The sequence below is a fragment of the Bos javanicus genome, chromosome 2 (assembly GCF_032452875.1).
Source record: "Bos javanicus breed banteng chromosome 2, ARS-OSU_banteng_1.0, whole genome shotgun sequence".
Taxonomy (NCBI): domain Eukaryota; kingdom Metazoa; phylum Chordata; class Mammalia; order Artiodactyla; family Bovidae; genus Bos; species Bos javanicus.
The window spans coordinates 125774279-125789802 of NC_083869.1; the positions used below are offsets into that span (position 1 = coordinate 125774279).

At 38.9% G+C, this 15524-nt stretch overlaps 1 protein-coding gene, 1 long non-coding RNA gene and 1 other non-coding gene across 4 annotated transcripts in view; 1 reads left to right on the plus strand and 2 right to left on the minus strand.

Annotated features, from left to right (window-relative positions):
• WASF2 (WASP family member 2) overlaps positions 1-15524 on the plus strand; it is a 70486-nt gene that overhangs the window by 32436 nt on the left and 22526 nt on the right. Inside the window, exon 1 of one of the 2 annotated variants that reach the window (XM_061391660.1) lies at positions 3323-3492. The exons of the other annotated variant lie outside the window; for it this stretch is intronic. The gene's annotated coding sequence lies outside the window, so the exon portion shown is untranslated. Of the gene's footprint in view, positions 1-3322; positions 3493-15524 lie in introns of those variants that run through there. 2 annotated transcript variants of the gene reach the window in all.
• LOC133232363 (uncharacterized) lies at positions 4788-14822 on the minus strand. The gene is made up of 2 exons (XR_009731377.1): positions 14596-14822; positions 4788-5008 (listed from the first exon to the last, which is right to left on the minus strand). It is a non-coding gene; the product is annotated as an uncharacterized LOC133232363 (long non-coding RNA).
• Positions 8284-8390, minus strand: LOC133236447 (U6 spliceosomal RNA). The gene has a single exon (XR_009732893.1). It is a non-coding gene; the product is annotated as a U6 spliceosomal RNA (small nuclear RNA).

Genomic DNA, 15524 nt, shown 5'->3' on the forward strand with positions numbered 1-15524 from the left:
TGCAAGCGCAAAATCTTAACCAGTGGACTGCCAGAGAAGTTCCTCTTTGTACTTTAAATAGAACTTTTCTACTTTGGAGGGGAAGTGCTGTACAAACATGGCTGCAGTTGTTACTGCTACAACATATATATTCATTCAGTTCTTGATATTTCTAAAGTTTGGAAAAGTTCCGTGTTAATGTAAACACAATTTTAATTTTTCTAAACACATGGTCATATCTTAAAACAACACTCATTGATAGATTTTGGTGGGGGGTAGAAAAACAAAACTCAGTCTTCGTAATTTCTCATCTGTATAGGCCTTTACTCTCCATTTTAATAGAAGTTCTTCTGTGCACAGACCGTGGCAGAGCCCATTTTCAAAGCAGTTCATAGATTTAGCTATGCAATTTACTTACTCTCGGTCACCAAGAAAGAGTAAAAATCAAAGAGCCAAATGGCTGCTAAGGGAAAGTGTTGTAACAGCAAACTTGAGGGGCTAGACCAGAAGGGGCTAGCAAGAGAAGAATGCTCGGGGGTAGTCTCAGGGAACTGTAATTGATAGGAACAGAATAGAAATGAGGTAGTGGAAAATTTAGGCTACTATACCAGAGACATGCTCCTAATTTTGGCTTGAATTTGTCTTGCTAAGTAAAGCTGTTGTGATTATTGGAATGCCACAGAATTCATCTCTTGGCTTTTTGTCCCACAAAAGCATTAGAATTTAAAACAGACCCTTTAACATGAATTACAGCAGACTAGAAATACCAGTTCAGTTAGGGCAGGTGTTATTTAATTACCCTTCTTTATGGGGATGGGGCTGTTCCCACAAAAATTGTTTGTGGGTGAAAGCACAACAAAGATCCATAAGGTACAGCTTTATATGTATATATTTAAAGTAGACATCAGTCTCTTGAATTTTTCTGATATCAAAGGTTAATTTAAAATATTAATGCTGAAAAGATTAATTTAAGATATTAAATCTACTAGGCAAGAATACATGTACATATTGTAATTACTTCCTTTTTACAATTAAAGTAATTGGATTATATTTAATGAGCTATTTACATTTAATAATTAAAAAAGACTTCTCTTTTCAGCATTCCCCATATGCAGAAAGAGATGGGGGGGTGGGACTCACTTCTGATATATAATTATCTTTACTTGGGCTAAAAAGGAAAAACAATTGTGCTTTTTAGAAAAAGGCTCAGAAGAATATTATTTTAAAACATACATACAGTCATCACCCATTATCTGAAGTTTCAGTTTCCTCCGTTTCAGTTACCAAAATTGTTAAATAATAACTAATTTCAGTAGTCCAAAATTATTAAATGAAAAATTCCAGAAATAAGCAATTCATAAATTTTAAATGGCTCACCTTTCTGAGTAGCATAACAGAATCTCACGCCATCCTATGCTGTCTTGCCCTGAACGTGAATCGTCTCTGTCCAGTGTAGCCACACTGTGTATGTTACCTGCCTGTTAGTCACTTAGCCACCATCTCGGTTATTAGATCACTTGTCAGGTGTTGCAGTGCTTGTGTTCACATAATCCTTATTTTACCTATTAATGACCCTCAAATGCAAGAGTAGGCAAAGAGAGGCCAAAAAGTGAAAAGGTGAAAGTTCTCGACTTAACAAGGAAAGAAAAAAGTATTTTGTTTATATATAGGGTTTGGTACTTTCAGGCATCCTTGGGGGGCTTGGAATGTATGACTCTTGGAGAAAGGGGACTACTGTATACACTTTAGGAATTACCCATGGGAATGTGTTTTGGTTCACTGTAAAAGAAGACGACAGATTAGGCACTTTTAAAAAGTCCTTAATGACAAGATTTGATGATTTCAACAGTGCCCAGAGAATGAAACTTAAAGTGATTTTCAGAGACCCTGTAAATAAAAGTAACCCATCAGAAGTGACAGAACCCCAAATGCCTAGCTCTTTGAAAACAGGCGTTTGTTTGAAAAGCAGTGGCATCTGAACATGGTATCTGAGGCTGGCACTTTAAATGAGCCAGTGTTTCTGTTATTTAAAGTGAAAGATGTGAAGCCCCTGAGCAGCTGGCTAAAACTGGGTGTAGAGAGGGAGAAAGCAGTGTGTTATTCTCATTAACACCATTGCATTTCCAGGGTAAATACGTCAGGAAGGCTTTCTTATGTTAGCATATTATCTTTTTTTTTTTTTTTTTTTGAGGGGGAAGAAACTAGTCTGGGGTTTGACGGCACTTGTGTATGAAAATGAGAAATGTGGGCACAGTCTTGGCCAGGGTGTTTTGTGAAGTCAGCATAGTGTCATGGATGCAGGTGGACCTGGGTTTAAAAGCTGTGTGACTGAGAAAGTTATAGAACTGCTCTTGGTGTTTTAGTTCTCTTAGCTGTAAAATCAGAATGCTCCCAGTTACCTTTCAGTAGTGTTTTGAAGATTAGATCTGTTAAAGAAAATGTGAATAAATACTTGACACATTTTGGGCAGACACTATAGGATGCAAAGAAGTTTTTAAAAATCCCACCCTTATTACAGCAGATTCCAATAGCTGCTGCTGTTACTACTGTTTCTGTTAAGTTTAAAGATATTTTGTTTTTCAGTTCCTGTATTCAAAGAATTGTACACTCCAAAAAGCTGTGCTACAATATAGAATGTAGTGACTGCCGTAAAAGGCGCAGCGTACTTTTTTGGCACCTTTGGAGAGGGAGAAATGGCTTCAGACCAGAAGAGTTGAGGAGGGCTTCTTAGAAATGGTGACGTCTGCCTTGGGCTTTTAGAAAGGGTGGCGTCTGCCTTGGGCCTTTAAGATGAAGGAATTTTTTTTTTTTTTTAAGAAATGGCACAATCCAGATAGTAGTACCTTTGAGACTGCTTTCAAAATACATAAAGTGAAAATATTGAATTCACTCTTGACTATGATTGGAAAGACTGATAGACTGATACCCTTTGTCTTAATCCTTAAAATTGGTATAACGTAAGCAGAGGCCATCCATTTCTTTCTTTTTTTGACATTGGATACATTTTTATTGAACCTTTTAGTTTACAACATGAGGTAAAAGGCAAATCAGTTCTCTTCAAGTGATATTTTACACAGCTGTAGTAAAATATTTTAAAATTCAAAGGTTTATAATGGATTGCATTTCTTAAAAGTTGAGGGATCAAGTAAACAAGTTCTAACTTGAATTTTCCAGCTGACTCTTCACTTAACAATAGTAACCAGCTCTAATTAGATACATAAGTTTCTTTACAGCCATGTTTTATTGTTGATGTCTTTATTATTTTAGTCAGTATCCACTAATTCCACTTCAAAAATAAGTTTTGCATTTGGTGGAATTTTGAGGCCATCCATTTCATTCTCAGCTCCTGTCTTCAGACTCCCAGAGAACCCGTTGCAGAAGTTAAGAGGCCTACCTACTGCTTGGTTTCTTCTGAGACCAAAGAAAAGAGAACCAATTAGGAGAACTCTGTGTAATGCCCAGTGCTGTTTAATTTGACCTGCGCTCTTTAAATTATTGTATTACCACTAGGAGGTAAGTCCAACAAACTCGGTGCTGCTTTGAATTAGCAATAATGAGAGCTGTCAGTTGTTGAGTACCTACTAGGTGCTAGATACCCCTCTAGAAGGCTTACGTATGTTACCTCCTTTTATCCTGAAAACCATCCTATGGGATAGGTTTTATTTTCCCTATTTTACAGATGAGGCTTGGAGAGATTAACCAGCCCAGAGTCATATATAACTAGTGGCTCAGGGGACCCTTGTCTCTTGGCTGAACTTGCCTCTGGATTCATCAAGCTGTACTGATTTTTTTTTTTAATGTGATAAATACCTATATGAGTACCAACTTTAAAAAAAGAAAAAGGGAAAATTTTCTGCCATTATTAATTATGATTATTCAGAAAAATGTTATTCAAATATGTTATAGGCATATAGTGGTGATATCCTACCTTTTTGCAGTGTTTTCTTATTCGATTTTGGGATACCTGTTCTTCCTTTTAAAAGTTTTCTATGGCATATACTTATTGAAGATAAATTGAAATTAATACCTCTTTATAATTGGGGACCTTGCAAAACCAGAGGGGAAATCAGTCCTGACTTACGTAGGAAGCTTGTGGCTTTCATCTCTGGGAGAAGGGAAATAAGGACGTGAGCCCCGTGATTACCCTGATTTTCTATCTAGATTCTAACCATGGAGCAAAGCGGGGCAGGGCGGTGGGGAATCCCAAGCAGAGCAGATTCGTCTTACTGAACTGAGACAAATTGCGTTAATAGTTCAAGGGAGTCTGAGGCAACTGGAAGCCGTGGGGTGCAGTTCTGGAAGAAAGGAAGAATACTGTTCTAGAAATCTTCTTTGCCTGGGGTCAGATTATAGGAGGTTGGAAAAGAGTGACCAGAAACTTATGAGCTAACTGATTCCTAGTGCAGGGAGGTGTACTAATTCCTATCAGCCTGAGTAGAGAGCCCATGTTGCTCACTCTCCAGCAGAGATCCAGTAGAAAGTATACAGTAGAGATCACTGAAGGGCCACGTCTGTACGGGGGCTAAAGAGCCAAGAGAGTAAAAGCTGCTCAAGATCCACCCTAACAAAGCTTAAAAAGAAACCTCAGGTGTACCAAATTGAACCAGAAGTCACTTAACTGCCAACCAGAACAAAGCCTCACATTTTTGAAACCAAGACAACAATGTTAGGTACTCAACATCATAAAATCACAACGTCCAACGTCTGGTCAAAAGTTACCAGGAAAATGTGGCCCATAATTAGGGGAAAAATCAGTTCGTAGAAACACTCAAAAATGATAGAGGTGATAGAATTACCAGACAAAGATATTAAAACAGCTGTTATAATTATGTTCAAATATACAGAGGAAAGGGTAAACCCGCCCTGCCAGTGCAGGAGACTTGAGACGCCGGTTTGATACCGGCGGTTTGATGCCGGAGAAGGAAATGGCACCCCACTCTAGTATTCTTGCCTGGAGAATTCCATGGACAGAGGAGCCTGGCAGGCTACAGTCCATTGGGTTGCGAAGAGTTGGACACGACTGAAGCGACTTAGCACATATAAAAGAAAATACAAACATATTAATTAGGAGGTAAACATTTTAGCCTTGCAAACAAATAGTGGAATTTGGTTTCAGTCTCTCTTATTTTTTATTATCTTTCTTCTCATGCTGTTGATGATTTGGTAAAATTTGAGTATTATCTTGTAAGTCTAAGTTACCAAATCATATCATTTTCTTTTTTCTTTTTTTTATATCATTTTAGAATTGGAAAGAACTTTTTAAAGATCATCGTGTTTACCCTCTCATATTATAGAAAAAGAAATATTATGTTTCATTAATTCTGAGATGCATATTTTCCCCATATTTTAACATCTCTGGAATAATCATGCATCTTAAATTTCATGAAATACCGTAAAAACCCATTAGAGTTGTGACTTTTCCATAAATACTTAACGGTAGAATTCAAGTCTTCTACTTATATTACCCTGACCTAGAAAACTTCCCTTCTTTATTCTTTAAATCCAAATCCTGCCCAGTTCCAGTCTTTATTCCAGGAATTCTGCTCAGTTGAAAGTGATCTTTTCATCCTTTCTTTTGTCATAATTGACTACATCATTCGTTTGATAACTTCTGTTTACTATGTTGTTACTTACCTGTGTTTTATCTGTCTCCTCAAATTATAAGCTCTTGGTCATGGGAAGAATTTTATATTTGTATCATCTAGTGTCTGTGGCACCCCACTCCAGTACTCTTGCCTGGAAAATCCCATGGACGGAGGAGCTGGTGGGCTGCCATCTATGGGGTCGCACAGAGTTGGACATGACTGAAGCAACTTAGCCGCAGCAGCAGCAGCAGTGTCTACTTGATAAATATTCATTGATTGATAAGCGTGCTATAATTAGTAGTTAGCAATTAATGCAACCCAAAACTTAAAGAGTTGTTTACTGGTTAAAAGAACCATATATTTAACTGTATGCCAGAACTAAGCGCTAGATAGATGTAGAATTAGTATTTCTGTTACTACTACTGCTGCAGGGACTACTATTAATACTACAGTCATTGCTACTATTATTGTAATTATGCTTTGCCAGGTACTATGTTAAATATTTTATACATGCATTATTTCATCTTTCTGCACAACAACCTTAAACTAAGGATCATTTTACTGATTTTAACAGGTTAGGAAACAGACAGGGCGAGTACTGCTTGCCAAGGTCCCAGAACTGAAGTTTGGCAGTAGTGGGGTGAAATCCATACCTCCTTCTCTAATGTCCATACTCTTGCTGCTCTACATCACTGCTTATTAGGTCTTTTGAGGGTTTTGGTAACCTAGTAAACTGAGAATAGAAAGAAAAGAAATGGACACGTACTTTTCCTGCTGTTCAGGGACTTTTCCTTATAAATCCCATGTTTTGAATGGTGGATAGACCTTGTGAGAGGAAGATGTACAGCTGCCCTTTGCTGCTCTTAGTCAGTTGCTGGCAGCTTGGCCGTTAGTGACAGATGAGTGTATGACACTTTTTCAGCAATGAATTCTTGTTACAGCTGGCAGAACAGAATAGTTGCTATGAAATTTCATGGCAGTTTGCTTCATAATTCCACTCCCTGGTGTACAGATGCAGTTGAGATTGCTAGGTCTCTCTCCTCACTTAAGTCGGTGTATTAGCAGTCACGTCCAGGACTACTGCTCTGGCTACTCCATGACCAGTGTGTGTGTATCACCTTGAGCTGTCAGCAAAACATTTTGCTGAATTTCCTTTTTTGTTGTTACTCTGTAACCTTTTTTCCCCCTGGCCTTTCTCATTTGTGTAGAACTGGCTTCTTTTTTGGCCTTTTCATCCCAGAGAGGGAGTAGTTACTACAGAGGGATGCTTGAAATATGAAGAGAAGCATAATAGAGATTAAATGCATGGCTAGAGAGCCAGCAGGATGAAATGAGACCTACTCAGTGCCTAATGTACGGTTCCATCCTGATTATCTCCTTCCTCATTTTCAAACTTGCTTCAGTATCTCATCCACCAGTGGGTGCTCCAATGTCTCATCTGTAGGGAGCTTAACGAAGTGCAGTAGAGAACCAGGAAAGAAGGGTTACAGCCTAGCTCCATTTTCTCTATCCCTCGGTGAGATAGTAAACTGGGAACTAGACATTCTCCGATAAAAAACAACTTTGTGTTCCCATATGTAGCACATGTCCAGGTTAGGCTTCCTCCCAGGTTTTCAAGCCCAGGTACTTAGAGAGGAATGCCTTTTGTATCTATCCTCATCTCAGTTTTTTGGCCACCACCAACCAGAGATCACTCATTTCTGTCATTGTCTGTAAATAAAGAAAACTTTTTTAAAAAGAGAATACTTTATTAGGGCTTGTGTGAGTTATTGACACGTTTCTAATAATCTTGTGCAGTGATTTGTTGAGGTTTTGGTTTTTTTTAATCTATTTTTTTGTTGAAGGATAATTGCTTTACAGAATTTTGTTGTTTTCTGTCAAACCTCAACATGAGTCAGCCATGAAAGAAAGTGAAAGTGAAGTTGCTCAGTCGTGTCCGAGTCTTTGTGACACCATGGACTGTAGCCTACCAGGCTCCTCCATCCATGGGATTTTCCAGGCAAGAATACTGGATCTCCAGGGGATCTTCCCAACCCAGGGGTCGAACCCGGATCTCCTGCATTGTAGGTAGATGCGTTACCATCTGAGCCACCAAGGAAGTCCATATCAGCCATAGGTATACATATATCCCCTCCCTTTTGAACCTCCCCCCATCTCCCTCCCCATTCCACCCCTCTAGGTTGATACAGAGTCCCTGTTTGAGATCCCTGAGCCATACAGCAAATTCCCACTGGCTATCTATTTTACATATGGCAATGTAAGTTTCCATGTTACTCTTTCCATACACCTCACCCTCTCCTCCCCTCTCCCCATGTCCATAAGTCTATTATCTGTTTCTTCATTGCTGCCATGTAAATAAGTTCTTCAGTACCATTCTTCTAGATTCCGTATATATGTGTTAGAATATGACATTTATCTTTCTCTTTCTGACTCTTTCTTACTGACTTCACTTTGTATAATAGGTTCTAGGTTCATCCACCTCATCAGAACTGACTCAGATACATTCCTTTTTATGGCTGAGTAACATTCCATTGTGTATATGTACCACAACTTCTTTATCCATTCATCTGTAGAGGGCATCTAGGTTGCTTCTATGTTCTAACTATTGTAAATAGTACTGCAGTGAACAATGGGATGCATGTGTCTCTTTCATTTTTGGTTTCCTCAGGGTATATGCTTAGGAGTGGGGTTGCTGGGTCATATGGTAGTTTTATTCCTAAAAAATATGGAGTGCTTCATGAATTTGCATGTCATCCTTGCACAGGGGCCATGCTAATCTTCTCTGTATCATTCCAATTTTAGTATATGTGCTGCTGGAGCGAGCACGAGGTTTTGTTTTGTGAGGGTTTTTTTGTCCCAGAGCAGTTGAGTTGTTTTTCATGTTAAACTCCTGTGTGAATTTAATGCTCATTTGATGACGATAGCTGAAAGAAATCTGGTACTTGAGTACCCACGAATGATAGGAATAAGGTTTCCTCACTTATTCATAGTGGTGCCAGTGGTAAAGAACCCGCCTGCCAATGCAGGATACAGAGAGATGTGGGTTCAATCCCTGGGTCGGAAAGATCCCCTGGAGAAGGGCATGGCAACCCACTCCAGTGTTCTTGCCTGGAGAATTCCGTGGACAGAGGAGCCTAGTGGGCTACAGTCCATGGGGTCACAGAGTCAAACATGACTGAAGCAACTTAGCATGCATGCAGTCAGAGTAAAAGTAAGCCCCCATTTATTGTTTCCAGTTTTATTGAGATATAATTGACATACAGCACTGTATATGTTTAAGGTATGCAGTGTAATGATTTTACTTACATCCATCATTTCATATAGATAACAGAACTAAAGAAATAAAAAATTTGTGTGTTTGTTAAAAACTCTTAGGATTTACACTTAACAGTTTTTGTATATAACATACATCAGTGTTAATTATATTTATCATGTTGTGCATTATATCCCTATCACTTATCTATCTTATAACGAAGGTTATACCTTTTGACCGCCTTCATCCAATTCCCCTCCCTTTGCCTCTGATAGCTATAAAATTGATCTCTTCTTCTATGAGTTTATTTTTGAAGTATAATTGACCTGCAACTCTGTGTTAGTTCCTATTATACAGTATATGATTTGGTGTTTTGAAACATTTCAAACTGATCACCAGGATAAGTCTGGTTAAGATATGTTACAATACAAATACATAATCATAGTTACTGACTGTATTTCCCATACTGTACATTTCATACCCCTGACTTGTTTATTTTGAAACTGGAAGTTTATACATCTTAATCTCCTTCACCTGTTTCTTTCTTTCCCCCTGTCCTCTGGCAACCACCTATTTTGTTCTCTGTATCATAATTCTGTTTCTGTTGTTTTTTTTTTTTTTATGGCGCTGCCATACAGTTTGCAGCTTAAGGGATCTCAGTTCCCCAACTAGCAGTTGAATCCCAGTCTTTCCAGGTGGCCCAGTGGTGAAGAATCCGCCTGCCAGTGCAGTAGCCTCTAAAGACTCGAGTTCTACTGCTGGCTTGGGAAGATCCCCTGGAGTAGGAAATGGCAACCCCCTCCAGTGTTCTTGCCTGGAAAATTCCATGGACAGAGGAGTCTGGCGGACTCCAGTCAGTGGGATTGCAAACAGACGTGACTGAGTGAGCACACACGCACACACATGCGCGGCAGTTCTGAAAGCACCAGATCCTAACCGCTGGGCCACCAGGGAACCCATTTCTATTATGTTTGTTCATTTCTTTTTTAGATTCCATATATAAGTGAAATCATACAGTATTTGTCTTTCTCTGTCTGACATTGCACTTAGCATAATACCCTCTAGGTCCATCCATGTTGTTGCAAATGGCAAGATTTCATTCTTTTTGGTGGGGGGAGTAATTTTACAGTAGTTGATTTACAGTGTTGTTTTAGTTTCTGCTATACAGCACAGTGAATCAGTTACACATGTACATATCCACTCTGTTTTTTTATTTTAATTTTTTAAAGTGTTTATTTGGCTGCATTGGGTCTTAGTTGAGGTACATGGTGTGTTTGATCTGTAGTTGTGACATGCGAGATCTTGTGGTTGCAATGTGCGAACTCTTAGTTGCACCATGTGGGATCTAGTTCCCTGACCAGGGATTGATCGGGTGCCTACTGCATTGGGAGCCTGAGTCTTAGCCACTGGACTACCAGGAAGGTCCCTATCCACTCTTTTTTAAATTCTGTTCCCATATAGACTGTTACAAAGTATTGAGTAGAGTTCCCTGTGCTATGCAGTAGGTTCTTATTAGTTTCCTATATGATATATAGTAGTGTGTATATATCAGTCCCAAAGGTTTTCATTCCTTTTTTATGGATGAGTAATATTCCAGTGTGTATCTATTGATTGGCACTTGGGTTGCTTCCATGTCTTGGCTATTGTAAATAATGCTGCAGTGAACATAGAGGTGCAGGTATCTTTTCAAGTTAGTGTTTTTGTTTTCTTTGGATAAATATCCAGGAGTGTAATTGCTGGATCAAAAGACCTTTTAGATGGATAGTTTGGAGTATTTCAGACCATTCCATTTTGATGAATTAAGTTTTGCTAGAAATTGGAATTAAGACTGGGAGAGTAAAATGAACTTTGTGTCTGTTATTAGAGTTATCAGTGATAACCATGCAGACCCTGTGTAATTTAAATGGATTCATAACTAGGAACTTAGGCAAAGATGCAGATACAGGAAATATTTTATGTGAATAAATCTCTTTGGAGCTAGGAATATTTTGTAAACAAAATCTCAGTTTCATATAGCACCTCTCAAGCATTTTTTTTAGTGCAGCTCACAGCTGAACTGGAAAGATGAATTGAAAGTTTTTCTCCAATTGCTAGTCATCATTAGACTAAGAACTAGAACCCGACTCACAGTTTTAAGTGGTTTCCAATGCACAATTTTAAGTGTATTTTCTTTTGGACAACCAGATGGATCTTACTTAAAAAAAGAGCTTAATTTTGGCCATTTGAAAAGTAGTTTTTTATTTCTCCTTTGCAAATAAGTTCATATTTACCATTTTTCTAGATTCTGCATATATGTGTTAATATATGATATTTGATTTTCTCTTTCTGACTTCACTCTGTATGTCAGTCTCTAGATCCATCCACATCTCTGCCAGTGGCACAATTTCATTCCTTTTTATGGCTGAGTAATAATAGTCCATTGTATATATTTACAACATCTTCTTTCCCTATTCCTCTGTTGATGGACGTTTAGGTGGCTTCCATGTGCTAGCTATTGTAAATGGTGCTGCAGTGGACATTGGGGGTGCTTGTATCTTCTTGAATTATGGTTTTCTCCAGGTATTGCACAGATGCAGAGAACAAACATATGGCTACCAAGGGGGAAGTGGGATTGGGGATGGATTGGGATAGGCGTATATACACTACTATGTATAAAATAGATAAACTAATGCGAACCAGCTATCAGCACAGGGAATTCTACTCAGTGCTCTGTGGTGACCTAAGGAAAGCCAGGGAAGAGGGGATATATGTATCTGTGTAACTGATTTACTTTGCGGTACAGCAGAAGCTAACACAACATTGTAAAGCTATACAGTAATAATCAAAACAAAACAAACAAACCCCAAAACAAAAACCAACAAAAAAAGGCAGTTTTCTATGGAATAGTTGATACTAGAAAAAACCAGTTTTGCAGGTCGAAGTTAGCCCCCCCGATTTTAGCTTGAAGAACAAAGCTATGAATAGAGCCTGAAGAGTAATAGAAGAAAAAAGGTGGTATTGCCCCTAAAAGATAATAGAAAGTTATGAAATTGCCAGATGTGAGTGGTCCTTGCTAGATGTGCAGTATGTTGAAGGAGTAAGACACTGTAGTTTAGAAGTTCTGTTCCCCTGGACTCCTTTCCCAAAACCAAATTAGGACAAGAAGGAACTTTACATTTATTGAAGGTAGGTCCATAGCTGGTGTCATTCATTTATGAAATTGGTAATCTCTCCTGGTTTTAGATCACAAGTAAGCTTTTATTCTTGGTTCTCCCAGTCAGATACTTTCTTTGTCCACTCGTGGAGTTCCATTTATCTTGCTAGCTTTTTTGAACATTAGTGACCTAAACTGGTTTATCAGTAATTTCTTGTGTTTGGAGAGAGTCTGGTTATATGTGTGGCTTCAGCCCCGCCCTGTATTCAACAGGAAGTGGGCAGGTGCCTAAGTCTATAAAGAGGCAATTCTCCTTGTAATTGTTGCATGATAGTGAGGAACTGCTATATGCAACAGTCAATTTATACTTCTTTAAATATTTTGATGGACCAACTTAGATTACAGTAAACCTGAGTGTTGTGTTTCATTTTGAAATCAAGCGATTGTTTGACCTTTCAGTTGAGATTCTTGAACCACTGTGGAATGCATATTCTTTATCATAAAGAAATTTATCTCCTGAAAGAGGAAACTAGTCTACAAAGGAAGGCGCTTCTCATATGCCCCTATCCAAAGTGCTGTTAACTATAGAACAGTGGGAAATGCTGAAGTGAAAAGCAGAAGTACTAATTGCCACACATACAGTGTCCCCACATGTTCTCATCCCATGCTACTGCTGATCAGCATTTTGAGGGTATGTTTCAAAGAGGAACTGCCTTGAGAAGCGTTTCTGTTGTTATAGTTATTGCTGTCGTTCAGATATACTTGCTTTGGGATGTGACCATAGAAATCTGCAGGTGTTATCAGTGACCATGGCTCTAAATGAAACATTGCTTATTTATTTATAATAAACAGCTAGTAATACATGTCATTGCCAGAATGAGCAGTCATCTGTTTTTTGTCCTGCTGTTAATAGGAATTCAAAGTGTAGGGTACAGATGAGTGCATCTTCCCCCTCACATGCAGTCTTCCTTTATTACCTTCTTCCAGCTTCCAATCCATCCCTCTCACCTACTTCACCCCACTCCTGCTGCAGGCTGTCGGGAGCAGAGTTGAGAGTTCAGAGTGTAGGGTACATGTCAGAGTCTCCTTAAGACTGGCCAAATGTGATATATAAATATCCCATGATAACTTCAAATACACAAACTTGTAGAGTCTTACTGTTGTGAAGAGACCTCAAAGAACACATCCAGTTTCCAATTCAAAGCATGAATCCCATCATGGTACTGGAAGTCCAAACTGGTCAGTGTACTCCAAGCCATGGCTCGGAGGAGATGGTTGAAGTCTTTGATTTATTCTGACTCATTCTCAAGTCCCTTAAGCTGAAAATAGCTGGGGGTGAAGATGGGGGTTGCTGCTGAGTCTGACTGGATGTTTGTCACTGGTCCAGACATTTTTACATCTTTGGGTAGCCAACCCCCAAATTGGCTTGGGAGGCTCCCAGAGTGTAATTAACTTAACCCCAGAGCACTGTCTGGAATGTCCTTTTTACCATTCTAGATCTATAGAAGAGTTTGATTCATGGACATGATCCATCCATCTTTACAGTACCTAGACCTCTCCTGGCCTTATGTTCAAAATGCAAGTGACTGTTGGCCAAGCAGAGGTTATGGCAGTTCAGTCAGTCAGTTGTGTCCGACTCTTTGTGACCCCATGGCCTGCAGCACGCCAGGCCTCCCTGTCCATCACCAACTTCCGGAGTTTACTCAAACTCATGTCTATTGAGTCAGTGATGCCATCCAACCATCTCATCCTCTGTTGTCCCCTTCTCCTCCAGCCCTCAATCTTTCCTAGTGTCAGGGTCTTTTCAAATGAGTCAGTTCTTCACATCAGGTGGCCAAAGTCCAGCAAATCCAAGAATTTTAGAAATTCTTAAAGATCTTGGCTTAGTCCTTTTATTTTGCAAATGAAGAAACTGAAGCCCAGAGTGAGAATTATATCATCTTTGATTTAGAGGGCATTGTATAAATCATCCAGTCTGACCTCTCCATATCATTTTCTTACAGTCTAGGAATCTCTCCCCCAGCATGCCTAATAGCTGATATCCAGGGGATGATACTGGGGAACTTATCATCTCTGAAGAGAACCCATTCTAATATAGGACAGCTCTAATTAAAAGGAACTAACTTAATTGAAATCTACGTTCCTATAACTTTTATCTTCTCAATGGTTCTAATTTAATTCCTCTCCTATGTAACATCCCTGAAGGTAAGACCTTCTCAAACCCCCAAATTAGCAAATATCACTATAGTGTATACTTTTTCTAATCAAAGTAAAGTATAACTGAAAAAGAACTTTTACTGATTCTATAAAGACAGGACATTCCACTTTTCATGTGTCCAAAACTTCTTTTTCTAGCTAAGAATGACTACTTTCTTGGTTTTCTTCACTGTCCCTTCATTACTGGCACTAGCATTTAGTTCTTTCATAGTACTTTTATTCTTAAAAATTTTTTATAAATGGCAAGATCTCAGTTTCCTGATCAGGGATTGCAACCAGGCCACAGCAGTGACAGCACCAAATCCTAACCACTAGGCAACCAGGGAACTCTCTCATAATATGTTTAATAAAGAAACATACATTTTATCACTTTGTACAGAACAATCAGGGGAGAGCTACAGATAGGATAGCTGAAGGATTGGACTCACCCTCACAGCCTGTCTGTGGTTTCTCAGTTCTTAATTGCTAGCTGTGGTGGGCCTCTCCATTCTATTGTCTGCTTCTCATCCTGGGAAGAGTTTCCCAACTGGTCTTCTCACCTTCAGTTTTCTGTCCCAATACAGCTTCCTACTTCTGTTAGAATGATTTGTCTAAAAATGCAGATTTGACCATGTCACTTCCTTAATTTAGTGGTTCTTCAACACCCAGTGCTCCACTCATTTTCCACTAAATGACGACTGATGATCGAGGAGTTTTTCTCAACTGGATTCCCATGAGAACATTAAGCCCTAATGCCAGTAGGCATCCGTTGTACATAATGCCTTAGCTTCTCTCCAGTGCATCTGGAATGGTGCTGGTTGTTTACACTCTTGATGAGAATGGAGAAGACAGTCACTCTAATCCTTTTCTCTGTTCTGTGGTTCAGATGAGGAACCCATTGTAAAAGTAGAGGAGAGAGAATTTATGTTCTTTAAGAGGTCCAGCAGCATGGCTGGGAGCAGTCCCCAGAAAAAGAACTCACAAATTTCATTGACGTCTAGGGTTTCATCTTTAAATTTATGTGAACACTTCGTTCTACTGCATAATATGTCCATTGTTAAAAGTGTTTCAAAATATTTGTCAATGAATAAAATTGACTTTACAGGAGGATTGCCTCAGGTCCAGTGAACTAAAAATAGCTACCTTTTTTTCTTAGCCCTGTAGTGGACATTTTATATATGTTACATTATTTAATGTCTCTAGGAAAATTGCCCAAGATCACACAGCTAGTAAGGTGTCAAGACTCAGGGCACTAACCCAAGTATGTCTCAACTCCACAACTTAAAGCTGAGTTGAGTCAAGAGCCTTGGAAGTCTTTGCCTCATTTCCAAGTTTATCTTCACTGGAATATAGGATTTCTTTCTTGGTCAAGTTAGTA